At 33.7% G+C, this 12,226-nt stretch overlaps 1 protein-coding gene across 9 annotated transcripts in view; it reads right to left on the reverse strand.

The window, feature by feature from the left end:
* LOC115219411 (zinc finger MIZ domain-containing protein 1) overlaps nt 1-12,226 on the reverse strand; it is a 453,289-nt gene that overhangs the window by 293,970 nt on the left and 147,093 nt on the right. For all 9 annotated transcript variants that reach the window (XM_029789607.2, XM_029789592.2, XM_036507756.1 and 6 more), the window contains exon 3: nt 5,747-5,871. The gene's annotated coding sequence lies outside the window, so the exon portion shown is untranslated. The remainder of the gene's footprint in view (nt 1-5,746; nt 5,872-12,226) is intronic.

Here is a 12,226-nt window from a genome sequence, read left to right on the forward strand (position 1 = left end):
GCACCACCATGTTGTAGGAAGTTTGCTTCTCAGCCACATGATTCTGTATTGAGTCCCACTACATCACAGCTTGGGCAAGATTCTTCTACTACAGTCCTAGGGACACCAAAACTTTGTGAGTAGATTTGGTAGATAGAAACTGAAAGAAGCATTCATGAAAGAACATCATGTCTGTGTTTGTGTGTCATGTGCACATACATGAATGAATAAATGAATGAATGAATGAATGAACACATGCATATGTATGTGTTTTACTTTCTTGCTAATGGTTGTTCATAAACTTCTATGACCATCTTCCCACTCAAGAGTGGCTCCTTTGATGACAGTACTGGAGACTTAACAAGAACATAGTGGGCATGAAACCCAATACAGATGTATTATAATTCTCAAGCTCTATGACTACCACAATAATTTTAACATATGCTTAAACATGCTTGCATGGTTGGCCAAGTCTTCTTCAGCACTGTGTGTCACCACTCACCGCAGTTCCTAAACATCTCCATACTAAGGTTAGTCCTAACCACTTAAAGTTTCCTCTTCCACAGGTTCCATGCACTGGGAGAACCCAGCACTTCTTTATACAGCTGACACATGTCTCTCATGCACACTACAACTGATTTCTTTTATACCCAGCATTTCTCTCAGTTCACTGGTGGTCCATTATTCACACACACCAATATTCAGTGAAGCATACTTGTTTCATTTGTTCCAAGTCCAAGGGAGAGGTGGGAGAGAGATCAACTCAGTATATCAATTATACACCCTGAAGGGATTAAAAGTAAGGTTGACCTATGTGCGATTTGAACTAAGAGTGCAGAGAACCAGAATAATAATTTTTAAAAAAAGGCATTCTATCCAATGCTCTAACTACTCTCAGATTTATTGCCTTACAGCAGACATTAAAAGTGAGAAGCCATTCTCACTCTGGTTACCATACTTTCAGCACACTCACCCCACTCTTAATTAGGTAACAAAATCTATTAACAATTTTTATGGGGCCTTCGGATTATTTGAAAGTATTTGTTACAAATGTACTCTCACTATTGATTACTCTTGTGCATCACCCCACATACAAAGCCTACCTTTTCAGCCAACCCTTCTTGTGATCCCATTACACTTCTTGTGCATCCATACTTTACACTGAGTACAGCATATGGAATTTCAGCCTACACCTTATCAAACACAGCTATTTCCCTGATGGCAGCAGAGTTTCTCTTCTTCCCCACTAGTTATGGCAAAGCTTACTTTAGGCCCCTCAATTCTAGGTTTTGTTTCCATGTCTGGAATTTCTTCTGTAGATCGTCCACAGACCCCAACTATAAGGACATGGTCATCAGCATAAAGGAATTCCAATGGACAGCTTCTATTATTATCTGAAGTACTGTGATAAACAGAAGTAGATTGAGAACTAAACTCTGGTGAACCGTCTTTTTGTATGCTAATTCTCCCTTTGTTGACTGCACAAGTGTACATTACGTTTAAAACATAAAATTCTTCTGTTTTGACATGGAAAACTATAATAAATAGGAGAAGGCTAATAAATGAGTTCTGATTGACTTCTACTTGTATGTATGCCAAACTCATTTCTAACTCTCTTCTTATACTTCTGTTCATGGTTTGCACAACTCTCACAAGCCAACCATCAATCCCTAATTTCCTTTGTGACCATCAGGCTATAGAATGTGGAACTTTTGTCAATTACCTTCTCCAGGTCGATGATTGCTAGGTAAATTGGTTTACCCCTGACTAAATACTTCTCCAAGTTATTTTGCAACAAAGATACCTTCAACAGTACCGCTTCCTAACAGCAATCTCAAACTTCATTTCATCAAGGCTAATTCTGTTCCTATTCAATTGCTATAACATTTTCCAGTAACCATCAATACGCATGCTCACACACACACACACACAAATGTATGCATAAAAGTGAGTATGTGGAGAGAGGAGGAGGGACAGAAAGACAGAGAGGGGAAGAAACAGACAGAAAGAGAGAGGCAAGCTATATTTGTGTGTTTGTGTAAACATGTTAAATCTGTAGAAATATCATGAGATTTCCTTTAAAAAAATAAGGAAAATATTATGAAAAAGCTAGGAAGCAGAATTTTCTTAACAGCACAAAATTCAAATCAACAGTGGACACAATACAAATGTATTTAGTGAAATAATTCAATGAAATTATCTCACAGTAAGTAATGTATTAATATATGCAAGAGGCTATAAGGAGTCGAGTTTAGAATATGGGATTTTATTTTAAATGTGTAACTAAGGCAACGAGGGAAGCACAGAAAATGCTATCTTGCAGCAACACTGGAAATTGTTTTTAAAAAGTATATTTATAAAATATTATTCTTTAGAATTAAGTGAAAATTTAAGGCTTCTTTTTGTTTTGTTTTTTTAAATACATATGCAGAATTTAAGCAATTGACATTTTCATCACAATTAACTGTTCATTTCATATTAAAATATTACCTAAGTTACTATAGAAGCATGTGATCTCAAAACTTTAGGCTTAAATTTTAAAAGATACCGTAAAGAATGGGTGGGGCAAATGGCTGGGGAAGGGGGCTATATTACTGAGAAAATTAATTTCAAAACTAATGTTTTTTTTTAAAAAGAAACTACAAGCAGTCAAGAATTACAAATAATCAGCAAAATGAGTGCAACAACATTATCAATGAAGCTTAATTAATTGCAAAAATATCACTGATGCTGTCTTGAACATATTTTTAAGTATAATTGTCAAATACATTTACTTACATTTTATTGATAAAAAGTTCAAATCAGTTGCTTTAGTGAATTACAACCACAAAATTATTTTATTTTATAGAGGTCATCAGTAACAAATATAAATATAAAAGCTTTTCTTTCCTCATGCTATAAGAATGTTAGAATGCCGGTTTGTACAAAAATGCCCATTTCCTCAACCACACCCAATAAAATCTGAGTAAGTGATATAACATATGACTAAATATCAAGTTAGTGTTTGAGAGATAACAACAACCCCCAATTTAAAACGGATTCTCTCATAAGGTACCTGGAATATACATTCTTCTCCCTCTGTATGTCCCAACCGAACAAGTCATGTTAATATTTGCATTTTGCTTATTCAGAGATCATCCGATCTCTGAAAGGTCTCCACTGTGAATCGTAAACATAGCTGTTCTTTTTTATAGTAGTTCAAAGAAAATATGCCGAACAAAAAAAGTAATTCTTTCATTAAATTTGTGAACAATAGATCATCATATACAGTTAACTAGGGAAAAAAAAGATATATATATATGCAGATTAAAATTAACCCACCACCACTACCACTACCTCCCAGAATATTACAGTTAAAATCTCTGCACTAATTCACTTGGGAGTTACAAATAATAGTGTACAATGTCATAAAGGAGAGATAGGCTGAAAGTTGGGAACAAACTTTAATGAATGTCATACATAAAGTGTAGACTTAATGACTAAACAAGGTTCCCATTGCTATTATATTTGCTTTACAATGAATATAATAGCCACACACATTTATGTTTCTTTTGTCCATTAAGATGACAGCTTACAAACTGATTTATACAGAAGGTAATTCAAAACCTACATAGATTTCATATGACTGGTCATATCTCCTGAAATTACTTTTCCCTTTAGAGGTTACTTACTTTCAAAAATACTACATTTTATATTGGTCAAAGTCTCTTAAGTAGTAAATGCAGTTATCTCCAATAAAAGAATAGTTACTATGATTTCTTACAAAAGTGCAAGTATAGCTGTGGGATTAAGAAGCTCATTTTGAAACCACGTGGTTTCAGGTTCAGTCCCATTGCACAAGTGATTGAATTTAGTACATGCTATGTGAAAGCCTGTTGTGATATATATATATATATCCTACACAGTAATGGCGGTGAGCTGGCAGAATTGTTTGCACGCTAGACGAAATGCTTAGCGGTATTTTGCCCATCGCTACATTCTGAGTTCAAATTCCACCGAGGTCGACTTTGCCTTTCATCCTTTCGGGGTCGATGAATTAAGTACCAATGAAACACTGGGGTCGATGTAATCGACTAGTCCCCTTCCCCCAAATTTCAGGCCTTGTGCCTTTAGTAGAAAGGATATATATATATATATATATCACTGTGTAGGTGTCTTTGGTGTCTGTTTGTCCCACCACAACACCACCTGAAAACCAGTGTCCTTGTAACTTAGCAATTCAGCAAGATACTGATAGAATAAGTACCAGACTTAAATAGAAAAAAAATTAGTACTGGGGGTAATCTGTTTGACTAAAATCCTACAAGGAAAGCCACAGTCCAATGACAGCTAAACAAGCCTGAATAACTTTTACTTTGGGTGAGAAAATATTTTTGCTTCTATATTGCACAAGTCCTAGTGGTGTAATACAGTATCAAAAATATAAAAAGAAAGGAAGGAAGACTGTAGACAGAAGAGTGACAAAGGTAGGAGAGAAATGAGGAGTGTGTGATCTGATAGATATGTACTATGAATCTGAAAACCTGAGACTAGTAACAAAGTTGTTTTAAAATAATAAGAATTGGACATTGTTAACATGAGCATCAACAGCAGGAAGGTCCTCTGATAGGTGTCGAAAAGAGGATAGTGAATTATCTTAAGCTGGTGTTTGAAGAAAATCATCAACATCACGATATAAATGCAAATAAAACAAGGTGAGATACACAGAACTAGAGTATTTCACATATGTGAGAAACAAATTTGAAAGACAATTTTGGAGGAACTGCTTCTTAAATAATTAAGATAGGTTAGTAAGTTAGTTATTGTTATGATTATTTATGTTAGCATGAGTAAAGAAATACTTAAATGTGTATTTGGATAGGGATAAGTAGATAATCTCAATTGCAGTTTTATTATTATAAAATTTAAAACATGATAATATTTGAAAGCAGAATACAAGATACAGAATGAAACTAAGATTAAGTGCAAAAAATTCAGCTAATGAATTTTCCCAAAAGAGCTTGGATTAAAGTATATTTTATGAATGATAAATTTTTAGAGTATAAATTTATTAACTATTTAACCGTTTAACATTTAACCTTTTCATTACCAACTCGGCTGAAACCGGCTCTGACTCTGTAGTACAAATGTCTTGTTTTCATAAGTTCTGAATTAAAATCTTCCACCAAACCTTAGTCACAATTTATGTTCCTAACACTGGCTGAATGATAAATAAATTATTTTACTAAATTCTTTGTTATATTTAAAGTAATTGAAAGAAACACAGAGCATCTGAAAATAAATACAGTAACAAAAGGGTTAAACCAGCCATATCCAGTGCAAATATTTTGTTTTATGCTCAAACCAGCCAGATCTGATCTCTCACACCTACCCTACAATGTCATTCTAAAATGTGACAATCACATTATTGAACTCTCAAAGCTATGAGATAATACCTAAATTCAATATAATGTGAATGAATAAGCCCTACATTTGACAGAAAAATCTGAATATCAAAGGGTTAAACACAACATACATTTCAATATAATAGGAAAAAACTAAGATGTACAATGGACAATACTAAATAAAATCTGTATGCTAAGAGAAGGACCAAGGGGTTTCAATAAGTATTATAAATCTATAGTTTGGACTTTGTAAGAAAATTAAATCATTCCAGTAAAATTTTTATGATATGTATTTTTTTTTAATTTTGTCTTAAAAAGATTTATATATGTTTTGATTGACAAGTTAATTAAATAGAACAATTAGAAGTGAAAAGCAACTTTACCTGTTTAGCATTAATTCATTGTCTCCTGCTCTATGAAAGAAGAGATCTCCCCGAGTAAGATCTCTTTAGAACAGGATATTCAGGATAAGTCCCTACATTGATGGACTTGATGTAGAAACAGAAACCTGGAAAACGAAAATAAAAATAAAAATTAATAATAATGAATTAAAACAGCTGTATTATAAATATTTTCACTAGAATAATTTATATGCTCTTTCATATGAACAAAGTACATTTAAAAAAAAAAAAATCAAAGTTGACTCGAGTTTTCAGAAGGATTACATTCTGTTTTATTCTTTTTTCACTTGACTCAGTCATTGGACTGCAGGCATACTGAGGCACCACCTTAAAAAGTTTTATTCAAACAAATTGACCCCAGTGCTTGATTCTGTCTGGAATGAACTCACAGCGAATTATTCCCTCATAATTCCACCGGACACAGAGCATCACCTTGTGTTTGAAACACCCATGTAAGTGTGTGTGTGTGTGTGTGTGTGTCTCTCTCTCTCTCTCTCTCTCTCTCTCTCTCTCTCTCTCTCTATATATATATATATATATATATATATATATATATATATATATATATATATATATATGTTTGTGTTTGTCCTCCATCTTTGCTTGAAAACTGGTGTTGGTTTGTTTATGTCCCCATACCTTAGGAGTTGAACATAGGCCAATAGAATAAGTCCCAGTCTTTAAACTAGCATTTAAACCACCCATATCCAGCTACCTGTTTTATGCTGAAATCAGCTAGATCTGGCCTCTCATACCTAAGCTACAATGTTATTCTAAAACTAACCAACCACATCACTGAAACCTTGAAGCTATGAAATAATGCATGATTAATCCAAAACAAATGTGAATAAATAAGAATTACATTTGACAGAGTAATCTGAATGCTAAAGGGTTAAAGACTGGGACTTATTCTATTGGCCTATGCTCAACTCCTAAGGTATGCGGACATAAACAAACCAACACCAGTTTTCAAGCAAAGGTGGAGGACAAACACAAACATAAAGAGAGAGACACACACACACACACACACACACACATTTACATGGATGTTTCAAATACAAGGTGATGCTCTGTGTCCGGTGGAATTACGAGGGACTAATTCGCTATGAGTTCATTCCAGACAGTTGAACCATTAATGCCAGCTGGGTGTATGCCATTGTGCAGCAAAAACACCTAGCACTGGTAAACAGAAAGCAAGCTCTTAAGCAGCAAGACAATGCAAGACCTCAAACTGCTCGAACAAGCTGGAATAGACTTCAGGATCTGAGGAAATCAAACTGATACCACACCCAACAAATAGTCTGGACCAAGCTCCCTCAAATTATTTCCTGTTTCAATCCATGGCTCACTTCCTGCACACATGACACTTCATCAACCATGTGGAGGTGGGAGCTTCAGTGAAGGAGTTCTTCACCTCAAAGGACAACAACTGGTATCAGTGCAGGATCAAAGAACTAGCAGAAAAGTGGCTTCAGATGGTGCAACAAGAAGGCCTCTACTTTGAATGCTAGGCATCTTTTGTTGTAACTAGATGAATAAAGTAAATAAGTTACCAAAATACTGCAATACTTTTAATTGAAGGGGTGGTAAAAACAAAACACAAAAAAATCTGACATGTTTTCTAACCAAAAATTTTACAAAATAAAGGAAAATGAGATCAGTTGGCCTTACAAATTCTTCATGCAATAAATTAATTATTTCGCATGTTAGAATTTTTACAAAAGTAAAATTAAATACCCTTTTGAGCATGATCATTACCAGCGTCACCTTACTGGCACGTGAAGACATTCGAGCGAGGTCGTTGCCAGTCGCTGGACTGGCTCCTGTGCAGGTGGCACGTAAAAAACACCATTTGAGCATGGCCGTTGCCAGTACCGCCTGATTGGCCCTCGTGCAGGTGGCACGTAAAAAAGCACCCACTACACTCTCAGAGTGGTTGGCGTTAGGAAGAGCACCCAGCTGTAGAAACTCTGCCGGATCAGATTGGAGCCTGGTGCAGCCATCTGGTTCACCAGTCCTCAATCAAATCGCCCAACCCATGCTAGCATGTAAAGCGGACATTAAACAATGATGATGAATCCAGAAATAAAATCTAAAAAGATTGTTTAGAAAATACATATGTTCTGTCCATATTTTAATGGAAAGAATTCAAAAGAAAATAACTCCTTTCCTATAGCTTATCAGAGAAATTACCTTAATCATTCTACATACTTCTGGTTTTATATGCAATGATATCTTAACAACTGAATGTATAATCTATGTTAAATTTATGAACAGCACAAGGAAAAATGAAAAAAAATCACTAATTTAATATCAGAAAACAAAGCTTTTGAGTAAACCCACAATAGAATACTGCTCCTTATTAACCCCACAAATGGAAGATAGAGACCTTTTATATGCAAAAGTATATAAATTGTGTTATTTACTAAGCTGAAAAAAAATATCTGAGATTGAGTAGTAGATTGAAAAGAAGGTGTCTATATATAAAAGGCCTAGTCCCATGTCCCCTATTTTTGTTGATTGGTTCTGTCAGAGAGTTGGAATGGAAATGATATTCTTGCAAGGGTTGGGTGTGTGTACGCACACTGGGGGGTGGGAGGAGGTAGCAGTAAAGATATTTCAGACCCAGTAGTTGGGAGTAAAAAATAACAAAAATAAAGGAGGGAGGAGATAAATGGGGCTGAATGAGTGTTTGACTGGGAAGTCAAGAGGCATCGGAGAAAGATGGAAAAGAGAGGGAATGGTAGGAAATATAGTAATGTCTGTCACTGGGAGGGGAGAGAGAGTAAAACTTCTGATGGATGGAAGGCAAAGCCAACCTTAGCATTAAAGGAAGTGACCAGAATATACAAAAGATGCAGATAAATATACCACTATACATATATATATTCATTCTTTTATTCCTTCAGCCATATTGGGGCACCACTGTTGTCTACACACACAAACACACATGACTCCAATAATGCTGGCATCTCTCAACCATGAGGGCATAATAAGCAAACATAAAAGCCATTGTAACCTTCTTTTTCTTTTCCTTTTTTTTTTTTGGTCAGTTTCATCACACTTTAGGAATGTCACACAAATAATATATTCATATGTACATGAATGCATAATATACAGGCACATACTTAAATACATTCATATACATATATATATATATATATATATATGTATGTATTTATACATACATATATACATATATATGCATATATACACACACACACATGTACACATACTTAAATACATACATACATACATATATATATATATATATGTATGTATTTATACACACATACATACATATATATGCATATATACACACACATGTACACAAGAATGTCAGTCAAAATAATTATTACATTAGATATTTTACCAAAATTTATGTTTGCTTAATGAATTCATATTCAAATAAACTTGTAAATTGTTTTACAAGTACTACACACACTTATGCACACATGCATGCATATGTGCACACACACATGCATAGACACACACATAGACACATTCTTGAAGAGGCTAGCACTTTTGCTTTTCAAGTGCAAAACAGGTAGGCTGTTAGATCAATCTGATCATCCTCTAAGGATAAGAGGCTCACTAGCGCCAATAAAGAAAAATCAAACATCTTAGTACTTAATTCATTGACAAAACACTTAACACTATTTGTCTAAGGTTTCATACCTAATTAAGAAATTATTTATTAATAGTTGTATTATCTGAATTATTGTCAGCGTAATACATTATTCTGAAATCTTCATGTTGTCTTGACATATTAAAGTATTTTAGTAATTATAGAGGTGTTTAAATATCTATGCTTACCAACATTATAGAGATTGATAGTGTATATAATGGAACACTATTTTTCATTACCAACAGCCAAACTAAAACAAGAGAAACACAGGAAAATTCCTGTCATTTTTGAGTATGTGTGTGAGAGAGAGAGAGAGAGAGAGAGAGAGACAGAGAGAGCATACATGCACATACTTGTGAGTGGTGTAGTGCTGTGTTAGGTTATGTTGTATTGTATATGAAAGTATGTAATATGCTTCTCTCATTGTCCCTTAGGAGAGTAATTTGTATGAAACTCCACACCTAATGTGGCAAGTTTATAACCTCAAGGAAAACCTAACAAATACTTCCCTCATCAATGATCCAAACAATCTGTCAATGGCTTAGTAAGGTTCTTGCACAGCACTCTATCTTTAACTGACGTATTGGTATTATACATTAAAGCTTAGTTAATCCCACAGCTATTAGCTATTAGATTAAATTAGATTTATTTGTTACCATAGACTAACACTTTAATGACTGTGTCATGTTGACATCTTAATAGCTTCTGTGTTTGGCTGCATACTTAATTAAGCATTAAGACTATTTAAATTAAGAACAAGAACAACAATATTTGTTTTTTTTTATCAATAAATGCAGCCGGGACAAGCAACAAATAAACAAATGAATGAAAAACAGTTTTCAGAATTTTTTATAGCAATAATTCAAAATGCATATCATTAATTATCACGCCTTAATATTGTGTGCAAAGATTAAACTTTACAATAACCACCAGCATTTCAAAACTAGAGAAGTTATGATTCCTTTTTTTCATATCTACCTTCAAAAACTAACAATTTGAACTAATTTTTAAAATATGATTGAAAGTGGTTAAATATTATACTAGAAAACTATTTGCAATTTTAGATTCCATCTGAAATTTTTCCATTAATATATTAAAACCTGGTTAGGAAATGTTAAAGATTTTTAAACCGGCGGTGCCCCAGCATGGCCACAGCTAGTGAGCTGAAACTAGATAAGTAAATAAAATAAAAAATAAAGACCCGTTGAGAGAGGAGTTTTTCCTCCCCACCCCCTCTTTAAAGTGCTTCTTTTGAAATATCTAAATGCATTTTCAAAGTAACATTAGTGTATTATAATAAACTTTAAGTCTATTTTAGTGAAAAGGATTTAATACAAGTGAAATTATTTTATCTATTTTATCAATGTCAGTTGGTGAAATGCATGTCCGGTTTAGAATAGTAGAAAATACCAGAGTTGAATTGATAAAATTTACACATTCTTAAGGTGTAAAAGAGAATATGTAAAGAGTTAGAGAATAGTGCGAAGAGTTTATAATTTACATGAATTTCTATGTATTTAGTAAAGTAAGTTGTATGAGAAACTTTTTACAGAACCTACCATATTTGTAAAGAGATGAGCCAGAGAGGTGGAAAAGCAAATATAGATTATGCTTTGTAAAGAACCAGCAGATTTCAATGGAATTTCAATTTCATTTGCTTTTCAGAGGCTTCATATTTTTAAAACAAAGAAACCTTAAACTTAGATTTAAGAGAGATCTAGAAAATATGTATGTTCTCTAAAGGATATAAACATAAGATTTTAAAATAATTGAAAAAGCCTCAGCAAGAGATATTCAAATGAATAGTGCTACAATTACGTTTAGAACTTTTCCCTAGATTGGATTGGATCATCAACACTGGTTTTAGAAAAGGTACACTGACTAGTAAAACCCATCCAACAAACATATATATATATATATATATATATATATATATATATATATATATATATATATATATATATATAGATAGAGAGAGAGGAGAGAGAGAGAGAGAGAGAGAGAGAGAGAGAGAGAGAGAGAGAGAGAGAGAGAGAAGAGAGAGAGAGAGACCAGATCAATGTATGACAATATAATCATTGCAGCTAACAGGTAATTTATGAGACAATGTAAACATCAATAAGCTTTACTGAGAGAGCTTGTTGCTCCAAATTTAATAACACACTCTGGGTCATGCTCAAACTTTGCTGAATGTAAACACCGATTCTATTACACCATCTTAGATGCGGTCCATATTAATAATGGCCATAGTTGTTATTGTAGGTCTAGAAAATTAACAAGGCGCCTAAGTTTATGGAGAAAAATTGCACATCAGCTGTTTAGTACCTCAGCAACTTCCAAGTTATATATGAGGGTTAGGTGAGTAGGGAGATAATGACAGTAATACTGATTAACCCTTTTGATACCAACCTGGCTGAAACCAGCTCTGGCTCTGAGTACAAATGTCTTGTTTTCAAAAGTTCTGAATTAAAATCTTCCACCAAACCTTAGTCACAATTTATGTTCCTAACACTAGCTTAATGATAAATAAGTTATTTTACTAAATTCTTTGTTATATTTAAAATTAATTGAAAGAACCACAGAGCATCTCAAAATAAATACAGTAACGAAAGGGTTAATTAATATCTTTACCATTTGTATCAGTTACCAGTTTTGGCCATTCAGAGCCCTGTTTAATTTAGCCAGTGTTAATCTCAATCAAGCAGTTATTGACAGAAGAGTCAAGATAAACAAATAGATAAAGTGTCTACTGAAGATTTTAAAGTTTATATCTTAACACTGACACTGTCTTGAACACCCTCTGTTCTAAGAGAGGGTGTTGAAAAATTCCTGGC

The sequence above is a fragment of the Octopus sinensis genome, linkage group LG1 (genome assembly GCF_006345805.1).
Source record: "Octopus sinensis linkage group LG1, ASM634580v1, whole genome shotgun sequence".
Taxonomy (NCBI): Eukaryota; Metazoa; Mollusca; class Cephalopoda; order Octopoda; family Octopodidae; genus Octopus; species Octopus sinensis.